This window comes from Tamandua tetradactyla, chromosome 14 (genome assembly GCF_023851605.1).
Source record: "Tamandua tetradactyla isolate mTamTet1 chromosome 14, mTamTet1.pri, whole genome shotgun sequence".
In the NCBI taxonomy this organism is placed as follows: domain Eukaryota; kingdom Metazoa; phylum Chordata; class Mammalia; order Pilosa; family Myrmecophagidae; genus Tamandua; species Tamandua tetradactyla.
Window position 1 is genome coordinate 12942716 of NC_135340.1, and position 22938 is coordinate 12965653.

At 35.4% G+C, this 22938-nt stretch overlaps 1 long non-coding RNA gene across 1 annotated transcript in view; it reads right to left on the bottom strand.

The window, feature by feature from the left end:
- Window positions 1–22938, bottom strand: part of LOC143654807 (uncharacterized) — a 182633-nt gene that overhangs the window by 145821 nt on the left and 13874 nt on the right. Inside the window, exon 2 of the long non-coding RNA XR_013161975.1 lies at window positions 1075–1150. This is a non-coding gene — a long non-coding RNA (uncharacterized LOC143654807). The remainder of the gene's footprint in view (window positions 1–1074; window positions 1151–22938) is intronic.

Genomic DNA, 22938 nt, shown 5'->3' on the forward strand with positions numbered 1-22938 from the left:
GAGCCTCTGGCTGGCCTCATAGGAGAAGCACAACACAGACCCTTAGGATTTTGGAGCAGAGACTTACCATCCACTGCAAAAAACTACTTTCCTTTTGAGAAACCACTTTTAGCCTGCTACTAGGCCTTAGTAGAGACTGAATGCTTAACCATGGGCCACCAAGTTACCATGAGGCCTCAGTTGCCTATCATTTTCTGGGTGTTTTCTGACCCACCAAATCATAAAGCTGGGCATGCACAGCAGTACTCCATCATAAAATGGAAATGGTGTATTAGACATAGGGCTTGAGTAGGTCCTGAAGGCACAAGTAAGGTACATGAGGAAGTGGCCCACATGCCCATGGCCCCCATCCTGCCACATAACCTTCTCTTTCCCAAATCAGAGTTCCTTACAGTCAGTTGAATGAGGAAGAGAAAAATCTGGCCTGGTTTAAAGATGGTTCTGCATCTTTAAATAGTTGCCTGATCTGTAAGTCAGCCACTGATTAGTTCCTATTTAACAATTTTCATTTATATTGAAGTAGTTACATGAGGATAATTATGCCTAGATAAGTAGATCGATAGAGAGAGAGAGAGATAGATTTATATATTGATATTATGTATTTATTGGTTTGTTTGTTTAAGAAGATGTGCACTTAAAGGGAAAGCATGCTTAAAATACAGTCTTCCCCTATTCCACCTTATTATTAACGACTTGAACTAGATAGGCACATTTGTTAGAGTGGTGAAAGCACTTTTAATTATTGTGCTATTTACTATCATTCATGGTTTACATTAGGGTTCATTTTTTATACTGTACAGCCCTATGGATTTTTTAAAGTGTTCTTACTCTAGTAACATATATACACATTCAAATATATATTTCAGTTCCGATATGTTTTAAAAACTTTTCCAATACCCAAGTAGAAATTTTGTACAATTTAAGCCTTAACTTAATATTCCTTATCTTTAACCCATTCCTTAACCTATATTCTAGATCCTGACTCATTAATTTTCTTTTTCTAGTTATTTCATATTAGTGAGTTAATACAATATTTGGCAATTTGTGTCTAGTTTATTTTACTCAGCACGATACCTTCAAAGTTCATCCATGTTGTCACATGCATCTAAACTTCATTCCTTCTTATGTCTCAATGATATTCCATTGCTCACTAGAAAAGAAGTTATGAAGAAACCTGAAAATTAAAAGTGTTATAGAGGAAATGGAAAAATAGGAGCAGTCACTTATGGTTGCTGGGAATGTAAAATGGTGCAACTGCTGTGGAGGATAGTTTCATGGATTCTCAGAAAGCCAAATATAGAATTACCATAGGACCCAGCAATTTCTTTACCAGGTATATGCCCAAAATAATTGAAAACAGGGACTTGAACAAATATGTGCACACTGATAGTCATTGTAGCAATATTCACAATTGCAATATAGTTTTAATTGTTTTTAAAGCAATCTGATCAGTTAAACATGGGCAAAAGTCCAGAGTAAATCATCCTTATACAATGCCAATCAACAATAAAACTTCAGACAAGAAGAAACTGACCTTCTGAATTACATAAAAAATATTGGATCCCAAGAAATCAGCAAAATCACAAGCCATACTAAAAAAGTAGGAAAATATGACTCAGTCAAGGAAAAAAAATTAGAACTTTAAATAAGACACAGAAATTGGAAGAACCAATAAAAAATATTCAAACAAGTCACTGAAATTGATTCACAGGATGAAGGAAAATTGTGGGGTACAAGGGTAGTCCAATGGTAGAATTCTCACCTGCCATGTGGGAAACCTAGTTTCAGTTCCTGGCCCATGCACTTCCCCACCCACCCACCCCCCCAAAAAAAGTCAAAGAAATGGTGCTATAATAGCAGGATAATCACATGGAAAATGAATGAAATGTGATCCCTACCAAACAGCATGCAAAAAAGAAAACACACAGAGAATTAATGGTGATGTTGCACTGTGCTTTGAAATTTATTGGGTTTTTTGGTATATATGTTATTTGTCACAAGACAATTAAAAAATATGTTGATTGTCAGGATAAAAATATTAAAAAAGAAATAAGGGTGGTGAAAACACAATAATGGAAATTAAAAATGCACTAAAGGCAGACAACAGCAGATTTGGACAAATAAAACACAGATTTTAGTAACCAAGAAGACAGGACAATCAAAACCAAACATTCAGAAGAACAGATAGAGAAAAAAATAGCAATGTCTCAGGGATTAGAATGACAGTATGAAATATGTACAGATCATAATTGGTGTTCAAGGAAGTGAAGAAAAGGGAAAAGGGGCAGAAAGAATGTTTGAGGGAATCATGACTGAAAATTTCACAACTCTTATGAAAGACATAAATATACACATCCAGGAAACACAACATACCCCAAAGAGAATAAATTCTAACATATCTTCTCTGAGATGCAATTAATCAGTATGTCAAATACAAAAAAATAAAGAGAGAATTCTGAAAACAGCAAGAGAAAAGAAATTTTTCACATACAAATCATCTTCAATAAAGTTAAATTCCAATTTCTCATTGGAAACCATGGAGACAAGAAGGCAAAGCTATGTTATATTTAAGTTACTGAAGAGAAAAACTGCCAATCAAAAATTTTTATTCTGCAAAGCTGTGCTTTGAAAAAGGAGGGAGAATTTAAAATATTCAGAGAAGAACAGAAACAGAGAGTTCATCAGAAGAAGATCTACTCTACAGGGATTACTAAAGGGAGTTCTGCAGGTTAAAAGTAAAAAGCAGGAGAGGGTGGCTTGGAGTATTGTGAAGGTCATAATGAAGGGTAACTGAAAGCGTAAATGCAAAGCCCAATAGTACTGAATCCTCAATATGCAATTCTAGTCTACACATCCTATAAAGTTAGCATAAAATTGAAGAAGAAAAAGGCAAATTTCCTGATAATGGGTACACAAAATATAAGCAATATGGGACAGAAACAACATAAAGAGGAAGAAATAGGCAGATATAGGAGCAGAGAATATTAATGATATTGATGCTAACTTGGTATATTTCAAATAAGTAGCTTATAGAAGTAGTTTGTGCAATACAAACCCCAGGATGATCACAAAGAAATAATTTTTAAAGTATACAGAAAAAATGATGAGAATGGGATCAGTCAAATATATTACCAAAGGTCAACTATACAGAAAAAGAAGTCAGTAAAGGAAAAGAGAGGCAAAAAAAAAAAAAAAAAAGTACGACATATAAAAATGAAAGGACAAAATAGCTGAAGTAATGTCTCTATATTTATAACACTGAACATAGATGGATCAAATTCCCCAGTCAAAAGACACAGATTAGCAGATGAATAGAAAAACACAATGCAAAATATGTTTTTACAAAAGACTTATCTTAGACCCAAAGACATAAGTAGGTTGAAAGTGAAAAGTGGAAAAATACAGTCTATGCAAATTGTAAATAAAGAAAGTGCTGGGGTACTATGTAAATATTGTACTATATAGGTTTCAAGTCAAAAGTTGTTATAAAACACATGGACAAACACTATAGTATTAATAAATGGGCAATCAACCAAGAAGAAACAACAACCATAAATATCTAGTAATCTAATCATACTGTCCCAAAATACATGAGGAAAACATTAGCAAAACTGAATGGAGAAATAGAAATCTCTACAATAGATAAAATGTTTGGTCATAAAAGAAGTCTCAATAAATTCATAAAGATTAAAATTATATAAAATATCTCCAACCATAATGAAATGATGCTGGAAATCAATAACAGGCAAAGAACTGGAAAAACAACAAATACATGTAAGTTAAATAGCATACTCTTAAGCAATCAGTGGATCAATGAAGAAATTACAAAGGGAATCAGTGATTATTTAAAGATGAAAACAACATATCAAAACTAATGGGATGCACTGGGCGGGCAATATGGCAGCATAGTGAGGTGGGTAGGAAATCAAGTGCTTAAATGTTAGCAAAAAAATAATACCTCATACTAGAAAAATTGGAAATATAGCCCAGTCAAAGGAACAAACGAACACTTCAAATGAAATGCAGGAGTTAAAACAACTAATTCAGTATGCTCAGAGATGTGGAAAATCTCATTAAAAAAATCAAACCAATGAGTTGAGAAAGGGTATAAATAAGACATTGGGAGAACAAATAGAAGAACACAAGAGTCTGAAAAAACGAATCCCAGAACTTATAGTAATGAAACGCACAATAGAAGAGATGAAAAGAAACTTGAAATGTACAATAGATTTGGAGAGACAGAAGAAAGGATTAGTGAACTAGAGGAGTGGACATCTAAAATCCAGTACACATAAAAGTAAATATAGGGAAAAGAATGGAAAAAACACCATCAAGTTCTCAGGGAATTGAATATACCATGAAATATATGTGATATTGGTGTCCCAGAGGAGAAGAGAAAGGAAAAGAAGAAAAATACTAGTGAAGGTGATCAACTGAAAATTTCCTGTCTCTTATGAAAGACATAAGAATAGATCCAAATAGATATACACCAAGACACTTACTAATCAGATTGTCAAATGTCAAAGACAAAGAGAGAATTTTGAAAGCAGCAAGAGAAAAGCAAACCACACACATACATACAAGAGAAGCCCAGTAAGACTATGTGTGGATTTCTCAACAGAAACAATGGAAGAAAGAAGAGTGGTATGATGTATTTAAGATTCTAAAAAAGAAATCTGCCAACTAATAATTCTATACCTAGGAAAACCATCCTTCAAAAATTAGAGGGAAGGGTGCACAGGGGGTTCAGTGGTAAATGTTAGCCTTTCATGTGAGAGATCCTGGTTTGATTCCCAGATCATGCACCCCCCCCCCAAAAAAAATGAGGGGAAGATGAAGATATTTTCAAACACACAATTGCTGAGAGAATTTATGATGAAGAGACTGGTTCTGCAAGAAATACAAAAGAGAGCACTATAAGCAGATAAGAAAAGGCAGGAGCGAGAGGTCTAGAGAATAGTGTAGAAATGAACACTATTAGTAATGGTAAAAAGATAAAAAAAAATTAAACATGACATATAAAGTTCAAAAGACAAAGTGGGAGAATAAAGTACTCCTTTTACAGTAATAACATCAAATGTTATTGAAATAACTCCCCAACCAAAAGACATTGACTAGCAGAATGGATTTAAAAACAGGATGCATCTATGTTCTCTTTACAGGAGACTAATTTAAACCCAAGGTCAAAATTAGGTTGAAAGTGAAAGCTTGGGAAAGGGTATATCATGCAAACAACAATAAAAAAGATCAGGAGCAGCTGTAATAATATCTGACAAATTGAAGTTCAAATGTAAAACAATCACAAGAGACAAACAAGGACACTACGTATTAATGAAAGGAACCATTCAACAAGAAGGCATAACAATCATAAATATTTATGCACGGAGCCAGAGTGCTCCAAGGTACATGAGGCAAACACTAACCACACTGATGGAGAAATAGATATCTCTACCATAATAGTTGGAGACTTCAACTCTCCATTATCATCAATAGATAGAATATTTAGACAGAGAATCAGTAAAGACACAGAGGCTTTGAACAATATGATAAACAAACTAGACTCAACAGATATTTACAAAACAGTACACCCCCCAACAGCAAAATATATATTTTTCTCAAGTGCTCATGGATCATTCTCAAGGACTGAACATATGCTGTGTCACAAAGCTAGTCTCAATAAATTTAAAAAGTTTGAAATCATACAAAATACTTTCTCAGAAAATAATGTAATGAAGTTGGGAATCAATAACAGGCAGAGGGCTAAAAATTATAAATATATGAAGGCTAAACTACACACTTTTAAACAACCAGTAGGTCAAAGTAGAAATCACAAGGTAAATCAGTAAATATCTCAAGGCACATGATAATGAAAAACAGCATATCAAAATTTACAGGATGCAGCAAAGGCAGTGTTAAGAGGGAAATTTATTGCCTTAAATGCGTATATTGAAAAATAAGAAAGAGCAAATGTCAAGGAATAAACTATTCACTTGAAAGAACTAGAGAAAGAAAACCAAACTAACTGCAAAGCAAAAAAGAGGAAAGAAATAACAAAGATTAAGTAGAAATAAATGAAGTTTAGAACATGAATGCAATCAAGAAAATTGACAAAACCAAAAGTCGGTTCTTTGAAAAGATCAATGAACTCGATGTACCCTTAGCTACGTTGACGAAAGTATGAAAGAGGATGCAAATAAATAACATTAGAAATGAAAGAGACATTACCACTGATCCTGCAGAAATAAAGGAGGTAGTGAGAGGATACTATAAGCAACTATTTGCTAATAAACCAGACAACACAGATGAAATGGACAACTTCCTAGAACTTAATGAACAACTAACATTGACTCAAAAAGAAATAGATGGATGCACAAGTGGCTCAGTTGTAGAATGCTTGCCTTTCATGTGGGAGACCTGGATTCAATTCCCAGACCACGCACACACACCCAAAAGAAGAAATAGATAACCTTAACAAACCAATCACAAGTAAAGAGATTGAATCAGTCATCAAGAAGCTCCTCCAAAAAGAAAAGTCCAGCACCAGATGGCTTCACATGTGAATTCTATCAAGCACTCAAGAAAGAATTAGTACCATTACTGTTCAAACTCTTCAAAAAAATTTGAAAAGAAAGAAAGCTACCTAACTCATTCTATGAAGCCGAGATCACCCTAATACCAAATCAAGACAAAGATATTACAAGATAAATTACAAACCAATCTCTTTAATGAATATAGATGAAAAATTGTGAACAAAATACTTGCAAATTGAATCTAGTAGCACGTTAAAAGAATTATACACCGCGACCAAATGGGATTTATTCCAATTATGCAAGGATGGTTCAACATAAGAAAAACAATTGATATAATACAACATATTAACAAATCAAAGCAGAAAAACCCCGTGATAATCTCAGTTGATGCAGAAAAGGCATTTGAAAAAAATTTAACATTCTTTCTTGAACACTTCAAAGGATAGGAATAGAAGGGGATTTCCTCAACATGATAAAAGGAATATATGAAAAACCCACAGCTGGGGCGGGCCGCAGTGGCTCAGCGGGCAAAGTGCTTGCCTGCTATGCCGGAGGACCTCGGTTCGATTCCCGGCCCCAGCCCATGTAACAAAAACGGAGAAACAGAATACAATAAAACAAGAAAATGTTTAAAAATGTTTCCCTTTCTTCCTTCCTTCCTTCCTTCTATCCTTCCTTCCTTCTCTCTGTCTTTCCTTTAAAAAAAAAAAAACCCACAGCTAACATCATCCTTAATGGGGAAATTTCTTTCTATGATCAGGCACTAGAAAAGGATGTTCACTGTCACCATTGTTATTCAACATTGTGCTGGAAGTTCTAGCCAGAGCAATTAGACAAGAAAAAGAAATGAAAGGCATCCAAATTGGAAAGGAAGAAGTAAAACTCTCACTGTATGCAGGTGATATGATATTGTATATCAAAAATACTGAAAAATTTATGGCAAAGCTACTAAAGCCAATAAATGAGTACAACAAAGTGGCAGGATACAAGATCAACACCAAAAAATCAGCAGTATTTCTATACACAATTGATGAGCAATCTGAGGAGGGAATCAAGAAAAAAAACTTCCGTGTACAGTAGTAACAAAAGTATCAAATACTCAGGAATAAATTTAACTACAGATACAAAGACTTATACACAGAAAACTATAAAAAAAAATGCTAAAAGAAATCATGGATATCCTAAGAAAATGGAAGGGCATACCATGCTCGTGAATTGGAAGACTAAATGTAGTTAGGATGTCAATTCTACCCAAATTGATTTATAGATTCATTGCAATACCAATAAAAACCCAAGAACTTACTTTACAGAAATAGAAAAATCAATAACCAAATTTATTTGGAAGTGGACGGTGCCCTGAATAGCTAAAAATATCTTGAGAAAGAAAAATGAAGTGGCAAGTCTCACACTTCTTAACTTTAAAGCATATTATGATGCTACAGTGGACAAAATAGCATGATACTGGCATAAATATAGATATGCCAACCAAACGGAATGGGATAGAATTTTCACAAATAGGCCCTTTCATCTGTGGACAACTGATCTTTGATATAGTGGTCAAGCCAATTACTGGGACAGAGCAGCTTCTTCAATAATTGGTGTTTGGAGAACTGGATATCCATATGCAAAAGAATGAAAGAGTATCTGTATTTCACACTTATACAAAAATTAGCTCAAAATAGATCAAAGACCTAAACATTAGAGCTATGACCATAAAATATTTAGAAGTAAATGTAGGGAAATATCTTGTATTTCTTGTAATAGGAGGCAGTTTCCTAGACCTTACACCCAAAGCATAAGCATTGAGAAGAAATAGATAAATAAGAATTCCTCAAAATTAAACAGTTTTGTATATCAAAGGACTTTGTCAGGAAAGTAGAAAAGTCAGCCTACACAATGGGAGACAATATTTGGAAACAAAATAGAAAATAAAAGTTAGTATCCAGAATATATAAAGAGATTCTTCAATTCTATAGCAAAAAGACAAATAACCCAGTTAAAAAAATGGTCAAAAGACATGAACAGACACTTTTCAGAAGAGGAAATACAAATAGCTAGAAGGTACATGAAAAGGTGTTTAACATCACTAGTTATTAAGGAAAAGGCAAATCTAAAACCACAATGAGATCATCTCACACCCACTAAAATGTCCATTATCCAAAAAATATAAATAACAGAAAATGATAAGTACTGGAGAGGATGTGGAGAAAGAGGGACAATTATCCACTGTTGATGGGAGTGTAAAATGGTACAACTGCTCTGGAAAGTAGTCTGGTGGTTCCTCAGGAAGCTAAGTAAAGAGTTGCCATATGATCCAGCAATCCCATTACTAGGTATACGTTCAGAGGAACTGAAGGCAAGAACAGAAATTGACATTTGCACACCAGTGTTTATAACAGCAATATTTATGGTTGCCAAGAGATGGAAACAGCCCAAATGTCCATCAAAGATGAGTGGCTAAACAAGCTGTGGTGTACACATATGGAATATTACAGAGCTGTAAGACAGAGTAAAATCATGAAGCATGTAATGACATGGATGAAACATGAGAATATTATATTGAATGAAATTTGCAAGAAACCAAAGGATAAATATTGTATGATCTCTCTAATATAAGCTAACATTAATGACTGAACTTTGAGAGTTGAAGTTAAAGATGCAAGTTATCAGGAAATAAAAACAGGGTAGAGATTGGGCATTTGCTGCTGAAAGAATACTGATTGTGCAACAGGACTAACTGTAAAAATTCAGAAATGGATAGTACAATACTACCTGTTGTAGCACAATAATATAATGAATGAGGCTGAATGTAAGTATGATTGATGGAGAAGGCACATATGAAATCAGAAAGAGGATAAAGACAGAGAGATATATCTTAGGATTTCCTACAGTGTGCAATGATGGTGAACAAAATACACAAATTAAAAAACATTTTTGCATCAGGAAGAACAAATGAATGTCACAAGGTGTTGAAAATGGATGGTAGACTGAAAAAAGTACAATCAATGCAAGCTAGTTTCTATAGTCAATAGTAACATTGTTATATGCCTCCACTGAATATAACAAAGGCATTATACCAAAACTAAATGTCCACAGAGAGGGGGACATTGGGTGGGGTATGGATTTTTTGTGCAAGAAAAGGAAATGTCTTCATATAGATTATGTTGGTGAAGTCATGCCTATATACAAAGGTTGGATAGTATGATGTGTGAAGAAAACTTTTCAAATGGACAGAAACAAGTGCTAGAGAAAATGCAGAGAAAGAGACGTACCTATTCACTGTTGGTAGGGAAGGTGCAGACTCTTTGAGGGCAGTGTGGTGGTTCTACAGGAGGTTAGGAATGGGGTTGCCATATGATCTTGAAACCCCACTGGTAGGTGTATACCTGGAGGAACTGAGAGGGAGGACAGGAATGAACATTTGCACACTGGTGTTTATGGTGGCAATGTTCCCAATTCATAATGGATGGTGTGGCTTAAGGGTACAATGACTGAGGAATGGAGGGGGTGAGCTATGGTATATACACACAATGAACTACTGAGTAGGCACAAGAAAGGAAGTTGTGAGGCATGGAACTAGATGAATGAATTTAAGGTCTGTATGTTGAATGAGATTGATATGATCCTGTATATAGAAAGTCCTGAAAAATTGACAACAAAGCTACTGGAGCTAAAAAGTGAGTTCAGCAAAGTGTGAGACATAAGATCAAAAGGCAAAAGTCAGAAGTGTTTCTACACACTAGTAATGAGCAATCTGAGGAGGAAGTTGAGGGAAAAAATACATTTACAATAGTAATTGAAGGAATCAAATATCTAGGAACAAATTTAACCAAGTATATAAAGTACTTATTTATACACAGACATCTACAAAAATTACTAAAAGCAACCAAAGAAGTTCTAAATAAATGGAAGGGCTTTCCATGTTCATGGATTGGAAGACTAAATATTGTTAAGATGTCAATTCTACCTAAACTGACCTACAGACATTATGAAATCCCATTCAAATTTCTTAGACTTTTTGCAGAAATGGGAAAGTCAATTATCAAAATTATTTGGAATCCTACATGGTCCTGATTAGCCAAAACCACGTGAAAAAGTAGACAGATATTAGAAAACTCACACTTCTTGACCTTAAAGCTTATTACATAGCTATAGTGTTCAAAACATCATTATGAATTTATGCTCAACTGATTTTCTACAAAGATGCTAAGTCTACTCTATTGGGAAAGAACAGTCTCTTCAACAAGTGGTGCTGGGAGAACTGGATATCCATATTGAAAAGAATGAAGGACAGCACTGATTTCACACTAAATTCAAAAATTAACTCAAAATGGATTAAAGGCCTAAATACAAGAACTAGGACAATAAAATTCATAGACGATAATATAGGGAATCATCTTTAGGAACCTGCATTAGGCAATGATTTCTTAGACTTTGCACCCAAAGTTCAAACAACAAAATACAGTATATATAAATATGACCTAAGAAAATTTAAAAAAAAAATTATTCATCAAAGGACTTTATCTCAAAAGTGAAAAAACAATCTACTCAATGGGAGAAAATATTTGGAAACCACATATTCAATGAGGGTTTAATGTCCATTGTTTTACATATAGAAATCCTACAACTCAACAACAATGAAAACTACAAATAATTAAAAAAATGGGCAAAAGACTTTAATAGACATTTCTCCAAAGAGGAGATAAAAATAACTAAAAAACACATGAAAAAATGTTCAACATCATTTGCTATTAGGGAAATTCAAATAAAAATCAAAATAAGATACCATTTCACATCAACTTGAATGGCTATTATAGGAAAAACAGAAAATAAAAGTGTCTGAGACGATGTGGAGAAATAGGAACACTCATTCATTGTTAGTGGGCATGTAGAATGGTGAAACCACTGTGCAAGACTGTCTGACCATTCTTCAGAAAGCTAATTATAGAATGACCATGTGGCCTAGCAATCCTACCACTGGTATATACCTAAGTGAATTGAGAGCAGGGACTCAGATCTTGCACACCAATTTTTACAGATAGCAACCTTATTCACAATTGCCAAAAAGAAGGAACCAACTTAAGTGTCCATAAACTGGTGAATGGATAAGCAAAATGTAGTATATAAACCATGGGATATTATTCAGCATTAAAAAGCAATGAATTTTGGGTTCATGCAATGACATAGATAAAAGAAGACATTATGTAGGAAAAATATTCTATGATCTTACTGATATGGAATAATTAGGATCAGCAAATTCATAGAGTTAGACTCTAGAATATAGGCTACATGGGGAGGATTGGGGTAGAGAATTAGGAAGTTAATACTTAATTTGTACAGAATTTTCTAATTCAGTTGATTGTAAAGTTTTGAAAATGGATGGTATTACTGGTAGCACAACATTGAAAGTGTAATTAATAGCATTGAAGTATATGCGTGAATGTGGCTAAGAGAGGAAATTTTAGGTCATATGCATTTTACTAGAATAAAAATTAAAAGATAAAACATAGGGCTTTACAACATGGTGAACCCCACTGTAAACAATGGACTAATGGATTATAGTTAATAGTACAGATATAAAAAATGTTCTTTCATGAGTTATAACAAATATACCATACTAATACAATGTGTTAATAATACATTGGTTATTGGAAAAGACTACACCCTAACGTGAACTGTGGACTACAGTTTATAGTACAGTTATAGTCTTTCATCACTTGTAACAAATGCAACACTAATGCAATGTTGATAAGAACGGTAGGACTTGTGAGTGAACATTTTTTTTCCATGATTCTTCTATTAACCTAGAACTTTTATAATTGAAAAAACATAAAATAAATTTTAAGAAACCAAACCAAGCACCAAACAAAACATTCAACTTCCTTCCTAGCAAGAGGTTTTAAAAAGCCCAAGGATTCATTTGAGGGAGAGCATTTAATGGCCAGCAAAAGGCATTTGGGAACAGGTTGTGTCTCTAAGGGATTTAATAGGGATTAAATTGTTCAATATACAGAATGAAGAATAATATTTTTAAGACAAAGAGAGCAATTTCTTGGTTTAAGAAGTTGAGTTAGGAAGAGGAGAAGAACAGGGTTAGGGAAAGGGGAAAATGGTAGGTTCTCAAAATGTGCTCCTAAAATTTTAGCAAGGTTACAAAGGCCCCAAACTTTTAAAAGATGTGTGTCTTTATTTGATTGATTGTTTTTAATGGAATTGGGTGACAGTGTTCTACTCTTGAAGCTCTGAATGTGGGTTTCTTTCCATTAAAAAAATGCTCATATCCAAAAGAGGCCAAAATTAAAGGAAAAGAGAAACTGCAAGTTTCCTGAGAATTTTGAGAATGTATGGGGAAGAGACCTGAATGTCACAGGCCTTGGAAGTTTTTTGTTAGCCTCACTGTATCAGATGTTTCAAAGACAACATTACACAGATAATTTTTTATCTTCTGTGATTCTACTTCCAACATGTCCCACTTCTCCTGGAATTTTTTCCCATCAGTCATTCTGTCTCTTTCTTAGATATGAAACATGTACAACAGTCTTCTAATTAAAAACAAAACAAACATTATTAAGCTTTTGTTGATATTTTCCCCTTTATTTTCTCAGCAAATTCCTTCAAGCATAGACCACACTAACAGACTTGTTTCTTTTTAACTTCTTAATTCACAGCATTCTTTTGCAAGATTACTTCTCACTGACTGTCCTAAACAAACTGAGGAATTCCTAATCTCTAACATATAACATTTCCTTTTAGTGATTGCCCTATTTAATGTCTCTAACATTTGTTACTTCTATGTATTTCCTATTTATGTAAACAATTTCCTGATTTTTATATCAGCAACACTACTTCTATTAAACTTCCTTCAAAATTGAATTTGCTGTCACTATTTCTTTCTTTGGGTCCTTAAAGGTTAATATTAATCAGGTTCCTTGCCTCTTCTTTTCTTTTTACTCTTTTTGGTATCTCTCCTGCACTGACATAGCCTCAATTATCATTTAAAAAAACATAATGATATTATACTTGAAGAATATTTGTTAAAACCTAGTCCTATGTTAATAATTTTATATGTATTTTTAATTTGATCTTCACAATGACCATATGAAGTTGAAACACTAAATTGCAATATGAGGAAACTGAGGCTGGAATAAGTTAATAACATGTACAAGGTGACGGAGCTAGCACTTTGCAAAACCAAGATTCACAATGAGACTTCTTTAACTTTAGAATCCATGTGTGAATTTGGGCTTCTTCTCTTAATGAGCTTGGACATTTTGGTCAAGTTAATAACAAATATACTGCCTAGGTATACGCTAGGTCATAAAAAATAAAATATACTAAGGTCATAAAAAATGCTAAAAATTATGCATCTTAGGCTTTTCCCTGGTTTTAAGAGGGCTAGAATCACACTTTTACAATTACTATCTTATTTTAGAAGAAAGTGAGAAGGGGAAAGAAATGAAAGAGGAAAGGAAACAGAGATATATGTTAGAAATGAGATAGGTACAAATTGGCAAAAGAAAGGGAAATGTGGGGAAGCAAGTGGAAGAAAAGTGATACGGAAAAGGCAGACAGAGGAAAAACTTGCAATAATTGAATACTCAGTGTGATGGCAAAGTTCATTTGTCAGCTTGGCCAGGTTATGGTGTCAAGTTTATTTGATCAAGCAAGCCCTGGCCTGATTTAACTCATGGGTATGTTGACTGCATCTATGGTTGATTACATCTAAAATCAACTGAGAAGATTGCCTTCAATGATCAATTGGAGGCCTTAAAAGAAGTGATGATTTCAGCCATCAGAAGCAAGAATTTCCACCTCTACATGAGCCAGCCAGCTTCTTCTAGAAATTCATCAAAAATCCTCATCAGGGTTCCCAGCTTGTGGTCTGCTCTATGGAATTTGTACTTACTCATCCCCACAGTCATGAAAGAAAAATCCCATTAAAAAAAATCTCTTAATATTTACAAAATGTATCTACCTATCTATCTATCTACCTATCTATCTATCTATCTATCTATCTATCTATCTATCTATCTAGGTACATATACTATTAGTTCTGTTTCCCGAGAGCACCCTGATTAATGCTCTAGCAGTAATGTGCCAGTGCTTTGGTATACATTAGCAAGATTATCAATTCAGTATTTGCAGTTCTGTGAGTTCGCTATTTTTATCTATGTTCTTATTGTTGAGGAATTTTTTATTTGGTGTAGTAATTTCAAATTAAACTATTAATTCCTCTGCCAAAGGTGTCTGCTTAATATCAAGATCATTCATTCCAGTCTTCAAAATAGAAAATACAGACTTGTGTCTCGCTCAATGTTTTTTTCTCTATTTCCCATCCACAATGTTGTGAAAATAAAGATTACAGACTAAAATAAATATTACATTATTTGATTTTTGGGAAGATGGCAGAACAGGTTAGGCCTAGGTTACACCTGCTTCAAGGAACAGGTAGAGAAGTGACAGAAAAACAACAGTGATTCCAGGATGCAAATGACCCGAGTGGGTCTTCTACACCACATCGGGAGGCCCTGGTTGAAAAAGCTGAGGAATTGAGACACAGAGAATTGAAGACCATCCAGCTAGAGCAAAGAGCCTAACACACCCTTTTCCACACAAAGGCCTGGAGCCCTTAGGGGTGCACAGACAGGGAGAGAGGGACCAGGAAGTAAGCCAAGCCACATTCCCTGAATGCAACACACACACACGTGTGCCACCCCTCCCATAACACAGGCCTCTAGCCCCACCCCTGCCACCCTCATGCCTAGCCCCCCCAAACCCCAAATCCACTCCCTGGCACTCTAAGTACCACTACGTTGACCACCCAGGGTCTACACAGACTTACCCCAGCCCCATATCACCACTCCAGCCGTGCACACCCCCTCACCTTGCCCCCCTTCACCTGTATGTCCATACCACACCCACCCCATGCATGCACACGCCTGCATTCCGCCCACCCCAGCATCTACACACCTGCACCCTGCACCCTTGACCTCTGTACCCTGGCCGCCAACCATGCACATGTGCATACCTGTGCCCAAACTTCCACCCACTTCATCCATGCCAAAGCCACCCCAAACCCTCATGCTTGTGACCCCACCTGGCCCAGCCTCTCCAAGCCCCTACAGCCTATGCACACATGCCTTGCCCCCCAACTCCCACCCTATGCTACACATGCACAACCACACTCAGCCTATGTACCCACTCCCATGCACCCACACAGGCTCCTGATCAATCTCCCACCATGACCTGCTTCTGTGTCTCCCATGGCACACTCTGCCCCTGTGTTCTGAGGCCTACCCAAGCAGCGCCCCACTCCCATAGTCCATACACCACCCCCACAACCCCATCTCCCCATCCCACACTCCCAGGTGCCAGTGTAGCACCCCCCCCCATGCTTAGCCCTACCTGCAACCTGCCAGTGCACCGCTGTGCCCTACCCCATGCCCTGTGTCCTGCCCTACCACTGTCCCACAAATGCAAATACAGAACTACTGAAGGAAATTAACTTTCAAAATAACCCTATCAATATAATTACTAGCTTCAAAGGCAACAGAAAATCAGAAAGTCTATGAAGATATAGATAGAGCCCAGCCTAGGGACCAAATTAAAACCCCAGAGGAAGAACAAACTTTGGAACAACTAATCAAAGCTGTTCAGACAACGCTACTAAATAAATTCAATGGGTTGGCTAATGACATAAAGGAGATCATGAAGACACTGGAAGAGCATAAAGAAGAATTTAAAAGAATAAATAGAAAAACAACATATTAAAGATGCTGTTGACCAAATCAAAAATATACTAGAGATACACAACAGCATATTTGAAGAGGCAGAGAAAGAATAAGTTAACTAAAGGACAGGAAAATTGATTTTCAATGCACAAAGAACAAATAACAAAAAACACATGCAAAAAGATTGAATGGGAGCTCAGGGAAATGACGGACAAAATGAAACACACAATTATAAGAATCATTGGGGGATGCAAGGGTAGTTTAGTGGTAGAATTCGCGTCTGCCATGTGGGAGATTCAGGCTCAATTTCCAGTCTATGCACTTCCCAAACAAGCAAACAAACAAAAAATTCAACAAATGGTGCTGCAATAATGGGATACAGACATGGAAAAATAATGAACCGTTACCTTGCCATGCAGCATACAAAAAAAAAAAAGAATCAATGATGTCCCATAAGGAGAGAGAATAGTAAAGGGCTAAAAAGACTAGTCGAGGAGAAATGGAGGGATATTCCCAAGCCTTATAAAAGATATAAAATGTGCAAATCAAAGAAGCCCAATGAACTCCAAGTAGAATAAATCCAAGTAGGCCTACTCAAAGATACATAATCATTAGTCTGCAAATGTTGAAGAGAAACAGAAAATCCCAAAGGTAGTGAGAGAAAAGTGACCTAGTACAGTCAAGAAAAACCACATAAGATTGAGTTCAGACTACTCACCAGGCACCATGGAAATGAGCAGGCATTGGTATTATATATTTAAGATCCTGAAAGAGAAAGAATTCCAGCCAAGAATTCTGTACCCAACCAAACAAAAAAGTGAGGGAGAGATTAAAATTTTCACAGACAAACAAATGGTGAAAGAATTTGTCAACAAGAGACCAGCCCTACAAGAAATACTAAAGGGAGTTCTACCAGCTGAAAAAAAAAAAAAAAAAGTCAGGAGAGGGAGGTCTGGAAGGGGGCACAGAATTGAGGAGACCCAGTGAGGGTAACTGTGCTAATTTGAAGGATTTATGTACCCTAAAAAAGCCATGATTTAATCCTAAACAATCTTGTAGGAGAAACCATTTTCTTAATCCTTATTCAGTACTACAGGTTGGAAACTTGATTGGGTTATCTCTATGGAGATGTGACTCAATGTGGGTATTAAACTTGATTAGATAAAGACATATCTCCACTCATTCTATGTGGGTCTTGATTGGTTTTACTGGAATCCTTTAAAATAAAAGAGGCACTTCAGAAAAAGAGAGAATGACAAGATAGAAAGCCATGAGATTCTGAGAGGGCAGAATGCCACAGAACCACAAAGCAGAGAGTCTACCAGCCAGTGACTTTTGGAGATGAGGAAGGAAAATGCATCCTGGGGAGCTGGAGAGGAAGCTAGCAGAAGATGCCATGTTTGCTATGTGCCTTTCCACTTGAGAAAGAAATCCTGAACCTCATCAGCCTTCTTGAATCAAAGTATCCTTTCCTGGATGCCTTATATTGGGCATTTCTATAGGTTTGCTTTAATTGGGACATTTTCATGGCCTTAGTACTGTAAAATAGCAACTTATTAAATTCCCCCTTTTAAAAGCCATTCCATTTCTGGTATATTGCATTCTGGCAGCTAGCACACTAGAACAGTAACTTAAAGGATAAAAAGAGAAAGTGGGAAAAGAATATATAGATCTTCTAAATAAAATCCAAATGATAAGATTACAAATTCAAGAAATGCCTTTATATTACTAACTTTGAACTTTTAACAGAATAAACTCCCCAATTAAAATATACAGATTGGCAGCGTAGATTGAGAAATATGATTCAGCTATATGCTGCTTACAAATGACTCATCTTAGACTCAAGGATACAAATAGACTGAAAGTGAAAGGATGGAAAAATATGTTCCATGCAAGCTGTAGCCAAAATAAAGCAGGAGTATCTATACTAATATCAGACAAATTAGACTTTAAATTTAAAGACATCTTAAGAGGCAAAGGACACTACATATTAATAGAAGGAACAATTCACCAAAAAAAAAGTAATAATCATAAAAGGTTATTCTCCTTATCAGGGAGCTCCAAAGTACCTGAGGCAAACATTGGCAAAACTGAAGGGAGTGACAGACGTTTCAACAAAAATAGTGGGAAACTTCAATACACCACTCTCCTCTATAGATAGAACAACCAGGCAGGGAATTTATAACAATTTGATAAATGAATTAGTCCTAACAGACATTCAGAGATTGTAACACCCCAAATCACTTGGATATACATACTCCTTAAGTGTACATGGAATGTTCTCCAAGGTATATCATATGCTTGGGTACAAAACAGATTTTTTTTAATTTAAAAAGATTGAAATTATTCGAAGTATTTTCCCTGACCACAATGGAATGAAGCTGGAAACTGATAACCACCAAAGAACCAGAACTTCCACAAATAGAGATTAAATAATGCACTCTTAAACAACCAGTGGATGAAATAAGACATTGCTAGAAAAATTGGTAACTATCTGGAGATGAGTGAAAAAGAGAATATAGCAAATCAGAACTTATTGGATATAGCAAATACAGTGCTGAGAGGCAAATTTATTGCCTTAAATGCCTATGTTTTAAAAGAAAGAGCAAAAATGGAGGACTTATCTGCTCACCTGAGGAACTAGAGAAAAACAGCAAACTAATCCCAAAGCAAAGAAAAGAAGTGAAATAACAAAGATTAAAGCAGACTTAAATGAATTGAAGAACAATAGAAAAAATTAATAAAACCAAAAGTTGGAGAAAATCAATAAAATTAATGTACCCCAAGCTAGATAGACAGAGAAATAAAGAGAGAGGATACAAATAACAAAATCAAGAATGAGAGGGATTTCATTATCACAGATGCTGAAGAAATAAAAAAAAAATCATAAGAGGATTCTATGAACAACTGTACACCAACAAACTAGACCACATAGGTGAAATGGACAAATTTCTAAAAATATGTGGAAAAGCTACACTGACTCAAGAAGAAGTAGAAGATCTCAACAAATGAATCACAAGTAAAGAGTTTCAATCAGTCATCACAAATCTTCTTACAAAGAAAAAGCCCAGGGCCAGATGGCTTCAAAGGGAAATTTTATCAAACATTCCAAAAAGAACTAACACCAAATCCTGCTCAAACTCTCCCAAAAATTTAAGGAAAAATGAGTAATATTTAACTCATTTTATGAAGCTAACATCACTTAAATACCAAAACTGGATAAAGCCACTATAAGAAAGGAAAACTTCAGGCCAATCTCTGTAACAAATACATATGCAAATATCCTCAACAAAATACTAGTAAATTGAATCCAATGACACAGTACAAGAATTTTACACCACACCAAGTGGGGTTTATACCTGGAATGCAAGGATGGTTCGACACAAGAAAATCCATAAATGTAATACAGCACATTAATCAAAAGCAAAAAATCACATGATCATCTTGATGGATGCTGAAAAAGCATTTGAAAAAATTCAATGTCCTTTTATGATAAAAAACATTTTAAAACATAGGAATCAAAGATAACTTCCATAATATGACAACAGTCATATATGAAAAACACATAGCCAGTGTCATACTCAATGGCGAGAGACTGAAAGCCTTCCCCTTAAGATTGGGAATGAGACAAAGATGCACTCTGTCACTACTAATATTCAACAAAATAGAAATTCTACCTAGAGCAATCAGTCAGGAAGATGAAATAAAATGCATCCAAATCAGAAAGGATGAAGCAAAACTTTCCATTATTTGCAATGACATGATCCTATATTTGGAAAATCCTGAGAAATCTATGACGAAGTTTCTTGAGCTAATAAACAAATTCAGCAAGGTGGCAGCATGTAAGATTGATGTGCAAAAATCAAATGTTTCCATTCACAAGCAATGACCTAACTGAGTAGTCAATTAAGGAAAAAAATTTGTTCAAAATGGGGACTAAAAGAATCAAGTATTTAAGAATAAAGTTAACGAGGGATGTAGATGACCTGTGCAGAGAAAACTACATAACATTGCTGAAAGAAATCAAAGAGCCAAATAGATGGAAAGACATCCCCTGCTCATGGCTAGGAAGGTCAAATGTAGGTAAGATGTCAGTTCTACCCAATGTTGATCTATAAATTCAAAAGTCCAACAAAATATTTGAAAACTTGGAAAAGCTAGTTACCAAATTCATCTGTAAGGGAAAGAGACCTTGAATAGGTAAAAAATATGAACAAAGTGGCACAAAAATAGAATTATTAACCAATGTAATTGAATCAAGAGTGCAAAAATAGACCATAAAATCTATGATCAACTGATTTGCAACAAGGCCCCCAAATCCACTGAACTGTGGTAAAATAGTCTTTTCAATAAGTGGACATGGGATAATTGGATATCAATAGCCAAAAGAATGAAAGAGGATTCTTACTTTATTCCCTATACAAAAATTAACTCAAAGTAGATCAAACACCTAAATATAGGAACCAGTACCATAAAGCTCCTAGAAGAATATATAGGGAAACATCTTCAAGACCTAGTAATTGCAGGTAGCTTCCTCAACTTTACACCGAAGCACAAGCAATGAAAGAAAAAAAAATAGTTAAGTGGGAACTCCTCAAAATCAAATGCTTTTGTTCCTCAAAAGACTTTCTCAAAAAAGGTGAAGAAGCAGCCAATTCAATGGAAGAAAATATTTGGAAATCACATATCAGATAAATGATACATAAGGAAATCATACAACTCAACAAGAAAAGAACAAACAACCCAATTATAAAATGGGCTAAAAATATGAATGACATTGTTTTGAACAGCAAATATAGATGTTTAAAAAGCACATGAAGAGATGCTCATTCTCATTAGCTATAAAGGAAATGCAGATCAAGACTACAATGAGATACCACCTCACACTTAATGAATGGCTGCTATTAAACAAACAGGAAACTACAAATGTTGGAGAGGATGTGGAGAAATGGGGACATTTATATACTGTTGGTGGAGATGTAGTGGTACAGCCACTATGGAAGACAGTGTGGCCGTTCCTTAAAAACTAAATTTTAAGTTGACCTGGCAATACCACTGCTCAATATATACCACAAGAGCTGAAAGCAATGACACAAATAGACACAATATTCATAGTAGCATTATTCACAATTGCCAAAATTGTGATGGAAATTTCCAAATTTCCATCAACAAATGAGTGGATAAACCAAGTGTGGTATATACATATGATGGAATATTATGCAGCAATAAGATGAAGTGATGTCCTAAAGCACATGACAAGATGGATGAAACTTTAGGACACAATACTGAGTTAAATAAGCCAGACACAAAGGTAGATACTGTATGATTTCACTTTTATGACCATAGTAAAGGTAAATTCAGAAGCATATCATACAAAATATAGGGGACCTAGAGATACATGGAACCTGGAAATGGGTGAACAGTTAGCTCATGAGATTGAACTTAAATGTATGGGAATAGATAGAGGTGAAGGCAGTTCATTAGTGGGTCTATAAGTAATACTGCCATATTGAAGGTGAACATTATTGAAAGAGGTCATAGAGAATGATGCATCTCACTGATTAACACTGCAAATATAAATAAGGTCTTGCATGAACTATATCAAAGGTATGACTCTTGTACAAAATGTGTATGATATCAGGGTATAGGGGGAGAACTACTTTTATGTGCTAGGGGCTATGTTTAACAGGAAGACATCAACAGTACCACAGCAATACCACGAGTAAATAATGGGGGTGGAGAGGCAAAAAGGGAGGTTTGGATTTTCTGTTTGGTAAGGGTGTGTTTATCACTTATTTTTCTCTTGGGTACAATGAAAATTGTCTAAAATTGAGAGTGTTGATAATTCTGTATAGGTTAATATAATGCCCAGATATATCCCAGAGTATGTTGTGCAGATAATTAAAATATTGGCAAAGTCTTTTAATAGATGGGAAAAAATATGGATTTATTAAATTTTACCACTGGGGAAACACCTAACACTGTCTCAAACATTAGGGACTCCCAAGTCAATACACCAAGTCCTTGATCTTGAGGCTTGTTAATGTGACACTAATTTATGTGGCAGAAAAACTTAACCTACCTATCGCTATGCCTGAGAGTTACTTCCAGAGAATCTCTTTTGTTGCTCAGATGTGGCATCTCTCTCTCTTTAAGCCCAACTCTGCAAAAAAAATCATTAACCTCCCACCTATGTGGGACAAAGTCTCCCTGAGGACATGGGATGTGACTCCAAAGGATGAGCCTGGCCCTGGCAACATGGGATTGACAATGCCTTTCTGATTAAAAGGTAGAAAAGAATTGTAACAAATAAAATAGCAGTGGCTGGGTCAGTTCAAATAGAGTTGAGAGACTACTCTGGAGGCTACTCTTATGCAAGTTTCAGCTAGATCTTGCTATTCATAATGGCTTGCCAATCCCCAACCTATACCATTCCTATAAACCCTAAAGAACACCTGGGACTTTATCCGTGATTCTAAAATGGTTCCATCATTATGATTCTCCAGAAATCTACAACTTACCGATGGGTTACTGGCCAGATAAGTCCTGAAACCCAAAGGGGCCAGCCTCTGCAGAACATCAGCTAGTTCCTTCCACCTACCCCATATTCTTGACAGCTGTTTCCAACATGAAAAATTTAGAATGGGATAGACCAAATACCCCTAAATATTGGGAGA